Source organism: Dreissena polymorpha, chromosome 8 (assembly GCF_020536995.1).
Source record: "Dreissena polymorpha isolate Duluth1 chromosome 8, UMN_Dpol_1.0, whole genome shotgun sequence".
NCBI classification, from domain to species: domain Eukaryota; kingdom Metazoa; phylum Mollusca; class Bivalvia; order Myida; family Dreissenidae; genus Dreissena; species Dreissena polymorpha.
In genome coordinates this window covers 66,896,355-66,913,889 of record NC_068362.1, presented here as the reverse complement: position 1 = coordinate 66,913,889, position 17,535 = coordinate 66,896,355, and the positions used below count along the sequence as shown (strand labels likewise).

The 17,535-nt window shown below is 37.3% G+C and overlaps 1 protein-coding gene across 7 annotated transcripts in view; it reads right to left on the bottom strand.

The window, feature by feature from the left end:
• The window catches only part of LOC127841515 (uncharacterized), a 186,309-nt gene extending 177,547 nt beyond the window's left edge, over positions 1-8,762 (bottom strand). For 5 of the 7 annotated variants that reach the window (XR_008031045.1, XM_052370393.1, XM_052370388.1 and 2 more), the window contains exon 1: positions 8,668-8,729. The gene's annotated coding sequence lies outside the window, so the exon portion shown is untranslated. Of the gene's footprint in view, positions 1-8,570; positions 8,588-8,667 lie in introns of those variants that run through there. The other 2 variants (XM_052370390.1, XM_052370389.1) reach the window with 2 other exon arrangements.
• Positions 8,763-17,535: the final 8,773 nt, after the last annotated feature.

Genomic DNA, 17,535 nt, shown 5'->3' with positions numbered 1-17,535 from the left:
GGTTATGTCTAACGAAACAGTAGACCAAGTAGGACAATACTTTTTGAGAGGGGAAATATTTAATGTTCCCCTATAAATATTATACTTATGTTATGACCCCAAATAAACATGTTGTACTTAAAATCACAAATCTGACAAAAGTTGATACTTTATATTGCAATACATGCTGATCAACATTGAATCGTTATAAGCGTCCTGTTCTTCTTAGCATTTGCCGATTATTCGCTTTTAAGAATAGGGTGCCAAACGTGACCAAGTATTTCAGGCAGTACAAGCGGAAGAAAAGACCCGCTGTGATTAATTACGTTCCAACGTTCCGACATAGTATTTAATCAGCAATGGATATGGGAAGTAAATTTAAGAGGTCACATGAGATAAAATAATGATACTTATTACACTCCTTTTTGTTGTATGATGTAATTGGCTGCCGTCATTCGCAACATTTTTTTTCCGTATTGGACGCGCATGCTCCAATACATTTCATAGTCTGCTTCTTATTCTTAATCTCTTAATCTAAAATGACTTTCAAATTTGTTGTGTGTAGTCCAAGGTAATCCAAATACCTAAACGGTGAATTAAGTTCAATACTACGATATATTTGAACGCGTTCACAGCTGGCGTACTCAAATCGGACGAGTCAATAAACATCATTTGTGTACTTATTCAAATATATCACCCTATTGAACACAGTGCACTTATACAACTTTTCAGGTATCAGTTTCAGTAACCATAAGCTTTTTTGCAAATATTTGTCAAAATGGATGATTATAATTGGAATATGTGTTCAAACGGATTGCTGTGTATAAAAACACCCAGGTAAAATGCTATATGAGAAATAACAATTACATAATACATTTATCTGCTGCATTTTTATATACAACAGTGGGGGTAAAGTTTCAAATAATCTTCCCCTTAAATCTTTGTACACAGGATAAGAAGTAAAATAGCGGAACTGGATAATAATAATAATGATTAGAATAATTAGATATTACATCTGAATCCTCAACATTTTGTATTATTATAATAACTTTTATATGTTAAAAGTAAATTCCCATTTTCTCGCTTTGTGACTTAATTATGCAGCGGTTAACAAAACTATTATAAAACTTCTGACATGAGGAAAGCAAGGCTATACATAAAACAAGGGCTGTTTGTAAAACATGCATCAGCCCCCCTTGTCAAATAAAAACACACTTTTTACCAAAACACACATTAAGCGCACTTAAAAGTGCGTTAATTGTGTGTTTCTTGTTAATATGTGCGTTTTCAGTGTTCAAAAGTGCATTTAAGTGCGCTTTTTGTGCGTTTTTACTTTTCAAGTGCGTTATTTTAGTGAAAAAGTGCGTTTTTTGTGTGTTTTCTTCATCTGTAAGTGCGCTTTTGAGTGTAGATGTGAGCAAAATGTGTGTTTTTTATCTAAGAAGAGCGTCTTTCATTTAGGAAGTGCATTTTTTGTGTGTTTTCTTCATCTGTAAGTGCGCTTTTGAGTGTAGAAGTGAGCAAAATATGTATTTTTTATCTAAGAAGTGCGTCTTTTATTTAGGAAAGGCGTCTTTTATCTAAGAAGTGTGTTTTAAGGTTTACAGATGTGGGTTTTTTCTCACAAAAGTGTGTTTTTCTATTTTGATGTGCGTCTTTTTTAAGCATAAGTTAGTATTTTCTTTCATAAGTGCGTTTTTATCATATGATCTGTTTTAAACGGATGTATCTAAAAAGACACATGTTTAACACACTTCTTAAAAAGTGCGTCTTTAACAACCGTTTAGCAAATGTTGTACAGAAATTGAACAAGAAACAAAATTGTTGCAGGCTCTAACAATTTATTTACATCAAATGAATAAACATAGACATATATTTCAGTAACCTGTAATAATATAAGAGGCAGTTTGAATAATTACTGGTTGTCCATATTAACCTGTTTAATGTTTACATACTTTTTCATACAATTTCAATGAATAACCTATTGCTTACGTTTTAATCTCAAACATTTCTAAAAATGTCCACCTAAATCAGACTGTGGGTAACTAATTAAAAATATTGAAAGTGTCAATAGTATTATATTGTGGGCTTGACAGTATCAATTATATTTCCTCAACATAAATAAGTATTTGAACTTTCTTATACTGATATTTATACCCTAATACAATTAATGTCTACCACATTGACCATAAACATACATTTTAAAAGGCAATTAAAATAATATTTATACTATTAATATTATTTGCTAAAACCATTCAGCATGTTATATTTAAATATTTACAATTAAATATAATGTGTTCAGGGTGCTGTGTATTATTCAATAAATATTTTGGTGTTGAAATGACTGCCTTATCAGTATTTCTCAAATTATGTAATTTTTGGCTTAGACACAGCATGGAATCAGATAAGAGAATAGCCAGTCCCTATCAGTCCTCCATCTAGACACAGCATGGAATCAGATAAGAGAATAGCCAGTCCCTATCAGTCCTCCATCTAAGCCTAACTAAGGGGTGTTGATATACTTTTGATTTGTTCGGGCACCATCTATTTGAGAATCACAGCAAGGAAGTTATTTTTTGAAAACAAGCAGCATCAGCAACTGACTTTAAGAATGTCTTGAAATACTTTCAGCATGAAGTTATGTGTGATGAAAAAAATGTGTATTTACTACAATGTGTAAATCAACAATAAGTTTGTTGCAAAGGAGATTAAAAGTGGGTGGTTAAAGACATATAAAGTTATATGGTCTAGTTCAACAACTGCCTGTATTTTTGGAATACTGAAGAACAGTCTGTTGTAACAGGTTTGTATTTTCAATTCTGCATCCCTTTTTTATTTAGTTTATTGAATTAATTATGATCATTATCATATTTATGTATTGTCACTGGGAAATGTAAATGGATGAGTAAATGTAATGCAATTTTAAGGAAAAATCAACACCATTTGAATTATTATGGCTATATTTTATGGTTATTGTCATCTTAAAGTTATTTATACCTATTTTTGGTCATTAATGAACAGATTTTTTTCCCCATATTAAATGAGAACTTTTAAATTTAAAGGTTAAACCCCATGGTGACCGTGAAATTTACATTGATCAGAATATCCTTTGGAAAGAATGTGCATCATCGCATCGCCTGCCAAAAAAGGGAGCAAAAGGGAGACTACCTAATGTATGGACTTGAATACCAGGTTTTACCCTGCACAAGCTGGCCGACATGAGGAGAACAGGAGTGGGAAAACCGCGCCCTCTCCTTGACCAAGAAAAGCTGGATTTGTTTAGAGGTAAAACTATACAGGGTACTGGTTATTGCATTTTAAAGGTGTCACACTTCCGACCAGTCCACACAGCAAAATGAGACCACGTATCTTGGTACATTTTCGAACAGTGTTTTCTATCAAACGTATTTATTTATGAAAAGCGTTAAGTCACATGTGATCAGGGGATTAAAATTGCAAAATAAACAACCAAAAACAACAAGCAAACAAACTAGTTTTGATTTAAATTTATAATTTTTATAGCAACGAGATTACCATAACAGCAATATTCAACACTTACATTATAAAATATATTTCAGGACCTGATCAAATGAGATCATGCACGAGACGCATCGCGCAAAGGCCATGACAGTATAATAGTTGCAAAGAAGTTTAACCGGCTGGTGGCAGACGTGGAGAGAAAGATGAGAGCTGCACTCCGCCGCCTCAAAGAAATGCTGACAGGCCTTGATTGATATGCATCTTTCTTATGTATATAGCTGTTCGTGTGTATATACTGTACATGTTATTATAGTATGCTATTATTTTTTGTTTATTGATAATCAAATTATGTTAATATTTATTTCATCAAATTGCCATTGATATTTAATTACTCATGTATGTTAAAAAATGTTGGTGTACATTAAAGTATAAAATTGAATTATCTTGTAATTATTAAAATACACAAATATATATGTTTATATAATTATTGGTTTTTATTGCATATCTGAGTTAAAAAAAACTTTTAACAGAATATAACTGAATCAACTGTTAAGGCAAAAGATGCACCTTTAACGCACATGTGTGCTTTTTGTGAGTGCGTTTTTTACTGCCATTCATAAGCGTAAATTGTGCGTTTTGTGTGGGTTATAACTGCGCTTAACGTGAGTTAAATGTGCGCTTTTTAAAATAAAAAAGCGCACATTTAACTCGCTGAAAAGCACAGTTTTAACCCACTTAAAAGCGCACATTTTACACACATGTGCGCTTTTATGTGGGTTATAACTGCGCTTAAAGTGAGTTAAATGTGCGCTTTTTAAATAAAAAAGCGCACATTTAACTTGCAAAAAGCGCACGTTTAACGCACATAAAAGCGCACATTTAATACACATGTGCACTTTTATGTGGGTTATAACTGCCCTTAAAGTGAGTTAAATATGCGCTTTTTAAATAAAAAAGCGCACATTAAACTCGCGAAAAGCGCACATTTAACCCACTTAGAAGTGCACATTTTACACACATAAATGGCAGTAAAAAACGCACTTATAAAAAGCGCACGTTTAATGCACATTTAACGCACATAAAAGCGCACATTTAACACACATGTGCGCTTTTATGTGGGTCATAACTGCGCTTTAAGTGAGTTAAATGTGCGCTTTTAAAATATAAAAGCGCACATTTAACTCACGAAAAGCGCATATTTAACACACTTAAAAGCGCACATTTTACACACATGAATGGCAGTCAAAAACGCACTTATAAAAAGCGCACGTTTAACGCACATAAAGCGCACATTTTACACACATAAATGGCAGTCAAAAACGCACATATAAAAAGCGCACGTTTAACGCACATAAAGCGCTCATTTATCCACAAAAAGGGCACATTTTCTTGTTTGTTTTTGTTAAAAACTCACTCGGTAAGAAAAAGCGCACATAAAACGCAGTGCCAATACCGCCATGTTTAACACACGCAAAACGTACTTAAAACGTACATTTCACACACTTTTTTGAGAAGGGGGCCGGCCCCCCCATATGGGCTGTCAGTTGTAGTGGCAGCCATTGTGAATACGTTTTTTGTCATTGTGACCTTGACCTTTGACCTAGTGACCTGAAAATCAATAGAGGTCATCTGCCAGTCATGTATCAATGTACCTATGAAGTTTCATGATCCTAGGCGTAAGCATTCTTGAGTTATCATCAGGAAACCATTTTACTGTTTCGAGTCACTGTGACCTTGACCTTTGACCTAGTGACCTGAAAATTAATAGGGGTCATTTGCCAGTCATAATCAATGTACCTATTAAGTTTCATGATCCTAGGCGTAAGCATTCTCGAGTTCTCAACCGGAAACCATTTTACTATTTCGAGTCACTGTGACCTTGACCTTTGACCTAGTGACATGAAATTAATAGGGGTCATCTGCCAGTCATTATCAATGTACCTATGCAGTTTCATGATCCTAGGCTTAAGCATTCTTGAGTTCTCATCCAGAAACCATTTTACTGTTTCGAGTTGCTGTGACCTTGACCTTTGACCTAGTGACCTAAAAATCAATAGGGGTCATCTGCCAGTCGTGATCAATGTTCCTATGAAGTTTCATGATCGTAAGCGTAAGCATTCTTGAGTTATCATCCGGAAACCATTTTACTGTTTCGAGTCAATGTGACCTTGACCTTTGACCTAGTGACCTGAAAATTAATAGGGGTCATCTGCCAGTCATGATCAATGTACCTATGAAGTTTCATGATCCTAGGCGTAAGCATTCATGAGTTATCATCCGGAAACCATTTTACTGTTTCGAGTCACTGTGACCTTGACCTATGACCTAGTGACCTGAAAATCAATTGGGGTCATCTGCCAGTCATGATCAATGTACCTATGAAGTTTCATGATCCTAGGCCTAAGCATTTTTTAGTTATCATCCGGAAACTATTTTACTATTTTGAGTCACTGTGACATTGACCTTTGACCTAGTGACCTGAAAATCGATAGGGGTCATCTGCCAGTCATGATCAATTTACCTATGAAGTTTCATGATCCTAGGCCTTAGCATCCTTGAGTTATCATCCGGAAACCATCTGGTGGACGGACCGACATGTGCTAAACAATATACCCCCTCTTCTTCGGAGCATAAAAAGAAGCTTAATATTTAAGAGTGTCAACAAGTTGGACTAATGCATTTCATGCTCTTTGGACATAAACTAAATCAAAAGTTTCACACACTTATTAAAGCTAATAGTCTACTAAAAATTAAAACATATAGATCTATTAGAAATAAAATTTTAACAAGAGCACCGCATAACGGGTGCCACACTCGGCTGCGAAAGCTTGTCAGAATTTTTGTTTGAATTTTTTTAGACGTCACAGTGACCTTGACCTTTAACCTAGTGACCCAACAAGAGATGTGTTTGTCAGAAACACAATGCCCCCTACTGCTACGCATTGAAATAAAATTAAATTTCTATTTATCATTTGGCAGGTATAGAAATCATCTCCCTTTAAAGGTTATTACTTCCCTTGAATTTTGTCCAATACAACCGGGGGGGGGGGGGGGGGGGTGGAGGGTCTCACAGTCAATTATGACCATGTCAAACATCACTGACAAGGCCTGTGGTTTAAAAGAGATAACCAGAGCTGATCATGTATCTATGGACATAAGTCCACAGGTATGTACATGTTTGTAAAGAACATCAAAGAAATTATAATTATTTCATTAAAAAAAAAACTTTGACAAATCAATCATTTGGGTTATAAATAATCAAAATAATAAATCTGTACAGTTACTGTGAAAAGCACTTCAATTCTTGGTAAGGAAATATATAATATGAGATTTATAATTATATAAATTAATTCCCTTGACAATAATTGTCTGTAACAAATCTCTATTTTTAGTAGCAAATAATTAAAAGCCACTACTGTGACTGTAGATTCACCACTCACAATGTGCAGCTCCATGAGATACACATGCATGCCAAATATATAAAGTGGCTATGTTCAATATTGAAAATATTGAATAATTTTCTCCCTTTTTAAAGCTTATTACTTCCCTTAAATCTGCTTTTTTTACCATAAACCGTAAAGGATGACCTTGACCTTTTACCACAATGTGTTTGTCAGAAACACAATGCCGCCTACTGCGCCGCTTCGATTTATTTAACAAAAATATATACGTGGGCAGGTCAGATAACTATGTCCATTTAAAGCTTATTACTTCCCTTGATTTTCGAACTATGTCCATTTACAGCTTATTACTTCCCTTTACTTTGTTTTTCCGACCCTAGACCTTGAAGGATGATGTTCTCCTTGAAATTTTACCACTCAAAATGTGCAGCTCCATGAGATACACATGCATGCCAAATATCAAGGTGCTATCTTCAATATTTAAAAAGTTATGGCCAATGTTAAGGTTTTAGCACATAACAGATAAGAAAATCTTAAATAAAAACCCGTACACAATTTGTGCATAAAAAGAGGTGGTCCATGTGTTGAAGCATATATCCTGCTACAGGTTCACAGTATTCCGCAGGTCCAAACACTTATCACAAACTCTATCGAAGATGGAATAATGACGAGGGTGGTGGAACAATCGTGCATACATGCCACTTTGAAGACTTTTTAACATAGCTTTTCCGTAATATGTCAAATATCTAATGTCATCGATATCATCGATATCATCTTTATGATCAAAACTTTATGTTCAATGTATGTTATATAGTTATTATCGTCAATTTTACTTTAAATATGCCTACTTTCGCTTTCGTTGTGGCACGGAAAGCCTCTCGATCGGCTCACTTTTCTGGCACGGGCAGCCTAGTCGTCGATTATATGTAGCCAAAAGCGTTAGTCCAAATAATTACGTATAAAGTCCCCTTTCGCCTTTGATATTTACATCCAATATTCTGACATTTAAGTTTTTACTATCAATACTTTTAACAAGTGTTAAGCTCATTTTACTTATAAAAAGAACAATGTTCATCGACAACTAGGCTGCCCGTGCCAGAAAAAGTGAGCCGATCGAGAGGCTTTCCATGCCACAACGAAAGCGAAAGTAGGCATTTTTTAAGTAAAATTGACGATAATTACAATATAACGTACATTGAATGTAAAGTTTTGATCATAAAGATGATATCGATGAGTTGACATTAAATATTTGACATATTACGGAAAAGCTATGTTAAAAAGTCTTCAAAGTGGCATGTATGCACGATTGTTCCACCACCCTCATCATCATTCCACATTTGATAGAGATTGTGATAAGTGTTTGGACCTGCGGAATACTGTGAACCTGTAGCTGGATATATGCTTCAACTCATGGACCACCTCTTTTTATGCACAAATGTGTTTACAGGTTTTAATTTTAGATTTTCTTATCTGTTTTGTGAATTACGATCATCCATTTTTCATGTTTATAACAGAGCGGCAGCAGAGAATGAACAGAGAGGCAGCATTTTGACAGAGAGGCCACCGATATGCATCTACACCGTGTATAAAACAACTCCATTACAAGGGCATGGAAAACGAAAGTAAAGATTAATTGTGCATGAACATAAGTTTGTGGCTTTGCAGATATCTACTGTACATTACTTATGCAACACCATTACAGCTGCTTACATGAGCTAACTCCTTTTATAGCATCACAGAATTTACACGTTACCAATACCGCTTATTAATAACTATTAAACAAGGATATCTGACGTAAATAACTCACACAATTGCTTTCCAACTTGTGAACAAACTGGCGGACACCTACGATATCTTATCTGTCGAACCGTGACAAAGGGAGATCACTACGCGCAGTACACGATTTACATTGATATTGTAACAAAGGCTACAGCCTACGGTCGATTGGTGTATAACGGATAGCTAAGAACTTCGAATCTCATTTCAAATTAAACATCATGCATTAAGTAATTAAACCATTAAACCATCAAACATTAGACACATGTCTTTCCTAATGAAACATGCCAACGGTTTTAAAGTTCCGAAAAAATATCATTTGTTTACAGCGCGAATTTCATGGTACACTGATTCAGCAATTACCGGATCGCTTAGGTCTTTATCGGATTACATGTGTATCGTGTTATTTCTTGAAATTTGACATAGTATTTGTAAAAAATAATTGCAATATATGTTCATATCCAGAAAGGAAATTCATTTCTGCGTTTAATAAAACCAAGTTCGTGGCAATCGCTGCACAATTGATGAAGTAATGGCTGTTCAAACCGATGCACCCTATATTCGGGTCATTTTGAGTTGAATACCTTGTTTTATATATATATTTATATATATATATATATATATATATATATATATATATATATATATATATATATATATATATATATATATATATATATATATATATATATATAGATAGATAGATAGATAGATAGATAGATAGATAGATAGATAGATAGATAGATAGATAGATAGATAGATAGATAGATAGATAGATAGATAGATAGATAGATAGATAGATAGATAGATAGATTTGATAGTGAAAAATAAAATATCTTTCAGAGAAATCGATGTTTCGTTATAATTTGATGATTTTTCATTAAAAATGATGTTTTCACTAATTAATATCATAGCCACACGCTAACCACATGTGTAGTGCACAACTTCAATTGAGTTTATATTTATTTTGAGACACTCCCCACATTCCTGAATATTGGTCACCAAATGTCCGTTATTCACTAAATCCCGAGTTGCAGCTTTCATGCTTATTTTATATGGTACGCATCAATTTGGTTTCTGAGCATTCTTAGTTTTGTAAAGGACACACAATACTAAAATATTACATCAATGAACATTATGTTTACCAAACAAAATCTGCAAAATTCAAGAAACCATTCGTCTGCACTTTTCCTGTCGTCACAAAAACGGTGCGTAAATAACGTGACCTTGTTTTGCTTTCGAAAAAAGAAACAGTTGTAAATATTGACACACGTCAACAAAAACATGAATCGACTTAACAATGAAAGGCTTTTTGTATTCAATTCACAGAAAACTATAAATCATAACATAAATAAAAAAAAAAAATTAAAAACGTTTAACCTATCGTGCATTGTGTCACACCGGTCTTACTGACAATAACGTAGTGACGTCACCATCTATGTATAGAATGCCTATCCGTTACTCACTAAAATCTGCTATACACCAATCGACTGTATCTTTGTCGATTACACTACGGAATATCGACATTCGTATACGCCCCGTTGAGTTTAGCGACCTGTTTACAAAATGGGTAAATTATAAGTTTCGGATATTCTATAGATACCGTATTTTGAAATGATCATGATGATGAATATAAAGATGAATATTACTTTGATAATGATTACTATGATGCAGATGATGATGAAGATGATAATATTATAATGCTGCTGATTATAATGATGGTTGTGAAGATGATGATGATGATAGCCTTAGTATACGGCATTTATTATTAGAATGATCACAATTATGATGAGGATGATGATTGTGATGATAATGATGATGATGATGATTATGGTGAAAACGATGAGGTTGATGATGACGACGACGATGCCTCTGCTGCTGCTGATGATGATGATGACTGTGATGATTGTGATGATGTTGGTGATAACGATGATGATGTCAATGCTGTTGCTGATGATAATGATAATGATAAGTATTATTCGTCTGCTACTGCTGCTGAATTAGATGACGATTAGAACTGTGATAAAGATGATGACTATAGCTGTAAAAAGTCATTTATTTTCTACCACGGTCAGAATGATTGACACGCACCCATTTAAAATTGTTCCAAGTTTGAACTCTTTGATAAACATACACAGTGAGATGTATTATCACCTATCGCATACACGCCGGGTTCGATCCAAGGCTGTCAACCTACGGTCATGCTACAGGTTTTATCTACTAGTATTAGCAGGTGACATAGCTCTAAACCCTGGTCCAGTTGCCAAGGAAAAATATGTATGTGGCAGCTCAAACTGCAAATATGCCAGAAAAACTGTTGCCTCAAACCAACATGCAGTTCTATGTGAGGCCTGTTATAGTTGGTTCCATATAAAATGTGCCGTGTGTCAAATGGTCTGTTGATGCGTCTTGTGTGTAGTGTTGGGCCTTGTGTGCTTGTCACCTTCTCTTTCAGCCTATACCGCTGGCTAGCCCTGAGCGAAAATGAAGCTGAGTGCGTAAGTCTTCACTGCCAGTACATAGCCTATCTACAGACAAGTCCTATGTAGTGCCTCCTAGTGGCGACACACGTCAACTGAGCACCTCGCGGCCTCAGGCTGAACTACAGGAACTCGGAGGTGGTCTGTCCCCAGACATGCGGCATGCCAGGCCTAACGGTGTGTGGAAATGCCCTGATGCCCATGAACAGACCCCCAGCCAAAGGGTAAAATGGCCCCTGTGTTGCCAGGGTTATAAGGTTCCCTGCCTACTGGGTTAAGTAGGAAACCACTGCCTTGTGGTTTGTCGTTGGATCGGCAAAGGCTAAGGGTTAGGTAACCCCGACAGAAAACCCAGGGAGTTGAAATCAGAGACGTTAGGCCATTGGCACTTCCTTAACAAACCATGACGTCATGTACATCGCTATGACTACACAATCAACCAGTGTTAATTGAAGTGTTGCTGAGTCTTTGGGATCCCTCCAGGGAGATTCAGTGCCGGGATCTGAGCCTCGAAAGAGTCCACCCACAGCTACTGGGGGTCCCTCCTTCATTCCACAACAAGCCAAGAGAAGAGGAGGAATGAAAGCTGGCTACAACAAGCCCAGGAGGAGAAAAGACCAACATCAACCTTTCGAGATGATGCATTGGAACGCAGAAGGATTCTTCAATAAAAAGACAGAATTAGAGCATATCCTTCATGAACACGACATTAATGTCTGCTGCATTCAGGAAACTCATCTGCAGTCAGCTAAATCCTTCAAGGTCAGAGGATACCAGAGTTTCCGATGTGACAGAGAAAGCAGAAAGAAAGGAGGCATCGTGACATTAGTCCGGAACAACATCAATGCTGTTCAGACTAAAACGCACATGGATGACTCTGAATTCCAGGTTCTGAGTCTCAGGAAGAACGATTTCAATCTGAAGCTTGTGAATCTCTACTCTCCAAATGACAAGGCTCTTTCCCTAGACAGTATCCCAACAGAAGAATCTAACTTCATTGTTGTTGGCGACTTCAACAGTCATTCACAAAGCTGGGGATATGACCACATGACCGACGGGGAGAGGAAGTAGAGGAATGGCAAGATGACAACAAGCTTAATCTTATCAACCGGCCTGAAGATCTGGCAACTTTCTACTCCAGGAGATGGCATACAACGTCGACCCCTGACCTAGCTTTCTGCAATGGAGATATCCATGGGCATATCAAGAGAGAAGTCTGTGATCAACTAGGAGGAAGCGACCATTGCCCAGTTCTCCTCATCATGAACAAGTCTACCTCTTCATCCTCAAGCATCCCCAGATGGAATTACAAGAAGGCCGACTGGACCTGATACAAACATCTGAATGATGACCTCTGCAAAGAGATCAGAGTGGATGGTAGAGATATTAACAAAGTTGTGAAAGACTTCAATGCATGCATACTGAACGCAGCACAAAAGGCGATACCACGCGGGGCAAGAACAGACTACAAGCCATACTGGAGTGAGGAGTTTGAAGACCTCCAGACCGTGTTGACAGAAGCCAGGGTGGAAGCAGAAAGCAACCCTTCACAAGAAAGCAATCTCTCACTACAGCGAGCCAAGGCCAAATTCCTGCGGCACAAACTTGAAGCCCAGAGAAAGAGCTGGAGAAACAAAACAGCATCACTGAACCTTGAGCGTGATGGCCGGAAGCTGTGGAGGTTAACGAAACAGCTGAATGACGATGAAGTTCAAGCGAGAGGCTTAGTAACTCTGGAAGAGAATGGAGAGCTGCTGACTGGTAAACAAGCGGCAAATGTCTTTGCCAGCATCTACAAAGATGTCAGTGACATCCATGTCAGTAGAGAAAGACAGAGAGAAGTAAGAAAAGAACAAAGGGACAGGAAAACAGATGATGTGACATCAGACCGCATTAACCAAAGCCTGACATTGCAAGAAGTACAGACAGCAGTCAGGCAGCTGAAATTAAAGAAGTCTCCAGGACCAGACAATGTGACCAATGAAATGATCACCCATCTAGGCAGTTCAGCAATGCACAAACTCCTAGACATCTTCAACTACAGCTGGACACAAGGCCAACCTCCCCAAGTCTGGAAAGAGGCCATCGTGATCCCTATTCTCAAGAAAGGAAAGGATCCGAAGCAGGCTGGAAGCTACCGTCCAATAAGCCTCACTAGCTGTGTTGGGAAGACAATGGAGAGAATTGTAAACGCACGCCTAAAGTGGTATCTGGAGACGAACAACTTACTTGCAAAACAACAAGCTGGATTCCGGCAATTCCGCTCCACCGAGGACCAGACTACCTAGCTGGCCCAAAAAATTGAAGATGCTTTCCAGGAACAGAAGGTTGTCCTGACAGCATGGATAGACCTTCAAAGGGCCTTCGATAAAGTCTGGACTGATGGGCTCCATGTCAAACTGATGAGGAATGGAGTTGGAGGAACCATGTTGAAGTGCATCAAGTCATATCTATTCAACAAAAGGGCAAGAGTCAGCTTAAACCAAAGAAGCAGTAAGAAGTTCCTTCTACGGCATGGTGTCCCACAAGGAGGAGTCCTGTCCCCGACGCTCTTCCTACTCTTCATCAACGACCTTGTGTCTGAATTGCCAAGGGGAGTGAAGGCGGCACTTTATGCTAATGATGTTGTGATATGGTGCAAAGAAGAGCATGCCACCACAGTCACATACTGTATGCAAACAGCAATAGACACGCTTACCTCATGGGCTGAAGACTTGTGCGTTATGATCAACAAAGAGAAATCATCCAACACACTATTCACATTGTCATCAAAACAGAAAGCAGGGACGGTGAGGATGGGAGACACTCCTATGACTTAGGCAGACGAGACTACTTACCTGGGAGTCACCTTTGACAAGACGCAAACGTGGAAGCCACACCTCGTGAAAGCAGAAGGAAAGGCCCGAAGAAAACTTGCAATGATGCGAAAGCTTGCGGGAACCACATGGGGGGGGGAATGAGCACATACTCAAGACAGTCTACCAAGGCACAGTGCGACCCCAATTAGAGTATAGTTCCCCCACATGGTCTACCACAGCCAAATCCAACCGCCAGGCTCTGGATAAAATCCAGAACCAAGCACTGCGCATTATAACAGGAGCAATTAAGTCCACAACAATTGCCTTCATGGAAAATATAACAGGAATACAACCACTTCAAGAAAGAACTGTTGTCAAAATCCTGCTTCAGACAGAGAAGTATAAATGTTTCACGGATCACCCCATGTCAGCCAGAGTTAAAGGGTATACCAAAAATCGGATCAAGCGCAGCAGCTTTGTACACGAAGCTAGGAAGCTCGACAAGGCCTATGCAACAGATCTGACCATCCCCACCACTCCCCTTGGTAGAGAAGACATCGTAGATCCGTTACAAAACGACCTGTCAAATGTTGCCTTAAGATCCAGTGTTCCTCACCTACAGCCAGGTAAACAAGAGGATGAGCATGTCAGAAAGAGCCACACACTTGCCATGATCGATGACCAATACCCAAGGGAGGCATGGACTCATGTCTACACAGACGGTTCTGCCACTAGAGCAGTCACAAATGGAGGTGCTGGCATCGTCATTCTGTACCCATCCGGAAAACGAGAAACACATCATGCAGCAACCGGAACACACTGTAGCAATTACAGAGCAGAGAAGTCTCAATGATTGAAGACTCGACTGAAGCTGTCAACTTTGTAGTCTTCCTTACAAATGCCATGTCTGTATTAGAAGCCCTACCAACAACAAGATTCCTCAGCTTTCAAATGCCTTACAAAGAATCAGCACCAACCTAAACGTTACCCTCAAGTGGATCCCAGCACACTGTGGAGTGGCTGGAAATGAAGATGCTGACCAACTGGCAAAACAAGGTGCTCAGCTAGAACAGCCACCTGTGCAAGTAAACTACAAGGAGAAAGTTACCATCATTAAATCACTAACCAGGCCAAGACAAGAGGCAGATGCATATCATCTCCTAAGCAGGGCAGAGCAAGTGATAATGGTCAGACTCCGATCAGGGTACAACAGACTCAATGCACACATGCATACGAAATACAGACTGGCCCCGTCACCGACCTGTCCGTGTGGCACAGAAGACCAAACAGCAGAACACATCCTCCAAAGATGCAAACGTCACGACCATAAGCGAGCTACAAAGTGGCCCCAGGACATATCCCTCCACCAGAAGCTCTATGGAGACGTGGATGACCTGAGACGGACCTCATCATTTATCGAAGAAACTGGCGTGATCGTGTAGAGCGAACGCCAAGAAGAAGAAAATGTGCCGACATATCTAAGGCCGAATACATAAAACTTTCGGAATCACCAGACCCTTGGATATGTTGTGACTGCCCAAGGTTTCACTTCTCAGATTCCTGCTTCAGTGACTATTCCATAAACTCTGACCTAAATTCATCGTCTGGATCCAACACTATTCCATCTGTTTTTGAAGATCTTGCCGACGTCCGAAAAAAGCATTCAAATAAATTTATTGTAGCTCAACTAAACATGAATAGTTTAAAATCAAAATTTTCAAAAGTATATTAGGTGTTAAATGATAAGCTTGTAGATCTCTTATATATATCGGAAACCAAAATAGATAACTCCTACCGCAGTGCCATTTTCGAAATTCCAGGATATAAATTTGAACGCAGAGACAGAGACATAAATGGGGGAGGGTTAGCAGCTAACATTCGAACAGATATTCCATCCAGAAGACGTATAGATCTCGAGACGGACAATCTAGAAAACATTATTTATGAAGTAAATTAAAATAAATCAAAATGGTGTTTTTTCTGTGTATATAGACCACCAAGTATGAACAACATATCTTTCTCTGAAAACTTTTGTAAAACTTTAGATAAATGTATAAGTGTTTTTGATTACTATGCTATCATTGGAGACCTAAATTATGATCTTGTCTGTGAAACCAAAAGCACATTTTTAACAGATATCTTAGAAATTTTTAACTTGACCAATTTTATAAAAAAAATCCTACATGTTTTAAAAAGGGCTGTACACCATACCTATTAGATGTCATTCTGACAGACAGTAAAAAGGTATGTATTAAAACTTTAAATTTCTCAACTGGCATTAGTGACTGTCATAATATGATAAGCACTGTCATTAACAATACTGTTCCCAGGAATGAAAAACATAAAATTACATACATGAGTTTCAAAAATTTTAATATTGAATCATACAATTAAGACCTTTGTAATTTAAATATTAGCAGATATGCATGTGATTCGGAAAACTTAGATTCAGTGTACAGCACATTTGAAAATGATGTTGTTGAAATTATAAATAAACAATCATACAGAAAACCTGTTCAGCTACCTTATATGAATAAAGAATTAAGGAAATCTATCTACAATAAAAATGTCTTTTCACAAATACTCTAAAGATAAAAGTTCAAAATCGTGGGAACAGTATCGAAAACACAGAAATCTTGTAAACAAATTGAAACGTAAATCTATCAATAACTTTTTTCAAGAAATGTGTACTGGTGGCTGCAAATCTAAGGACTTTTGGGATACAATCAAGCCTTATATGTCAAATAAGTAAAAAAAATTATCAGAGTAAAATTATATTAAATAAAAACCAAAAAACTTTAGATAACAGTGAAGTAGCTGATATTTTCAATGACTTTTATATAAATGTTGCGAAAGATATTGGAAAAGATTTTATTTTTGATGAAAATAACAATCCTAGTATCGATAAAATTCTTGGACAGAATATCTCTCAAGATTGTTTTAATTTTTCGCACGTTGAACAATCCACAGTTTCAAGTATTTTAAAGAAATTTAATGCTAAAAAAGCTACCGGCATTGATAAAATATCTATTAAACTACTTAAATTAGGTTCGCAGTCGCTGGTCCCTTTCTATACACATTTTATAAATAACTCTATTGATACCGGAATTTTTCCGGATAAACTTTAGCAACCACAGGTAACTCCAGTATACAAGAAAAACGACCCCCTTGAAAAGTCCAACTGAAGACCTGTGAGCATCCTACCAGCTCCTTCAAAAAATTTTGAAAAAGTTCTTGCAAATCAACTTACATTACATTTTGATAACATTGTCAATAAATTCTTATGTGCATTCAGAAAAGGGCATGGATGCCAAACCACTCTTTTGAAACTTGTCGAGGATTGGAAATATGCATTCGACTCTAACCAATATGTCGCTGCTGTTCTCATGGACCTATCGAAGGCCTTCGATTGCCTACCTCATGATATTCTCTTATGTAAATTAAAATGTTACGGCCTGTCCAAATCCTCTATTGACCTTTTAACATCTGACCTGTCCCATAGAAAACAACAAATCAAAATTGGTAGCTCGGTAAGTTCATGGGCTCACATTATCAAGGGCGTGCCACAGGGCTCTATACTTGGGCCTCTTCTATTTAATGTATTTATAAATGATATATTTT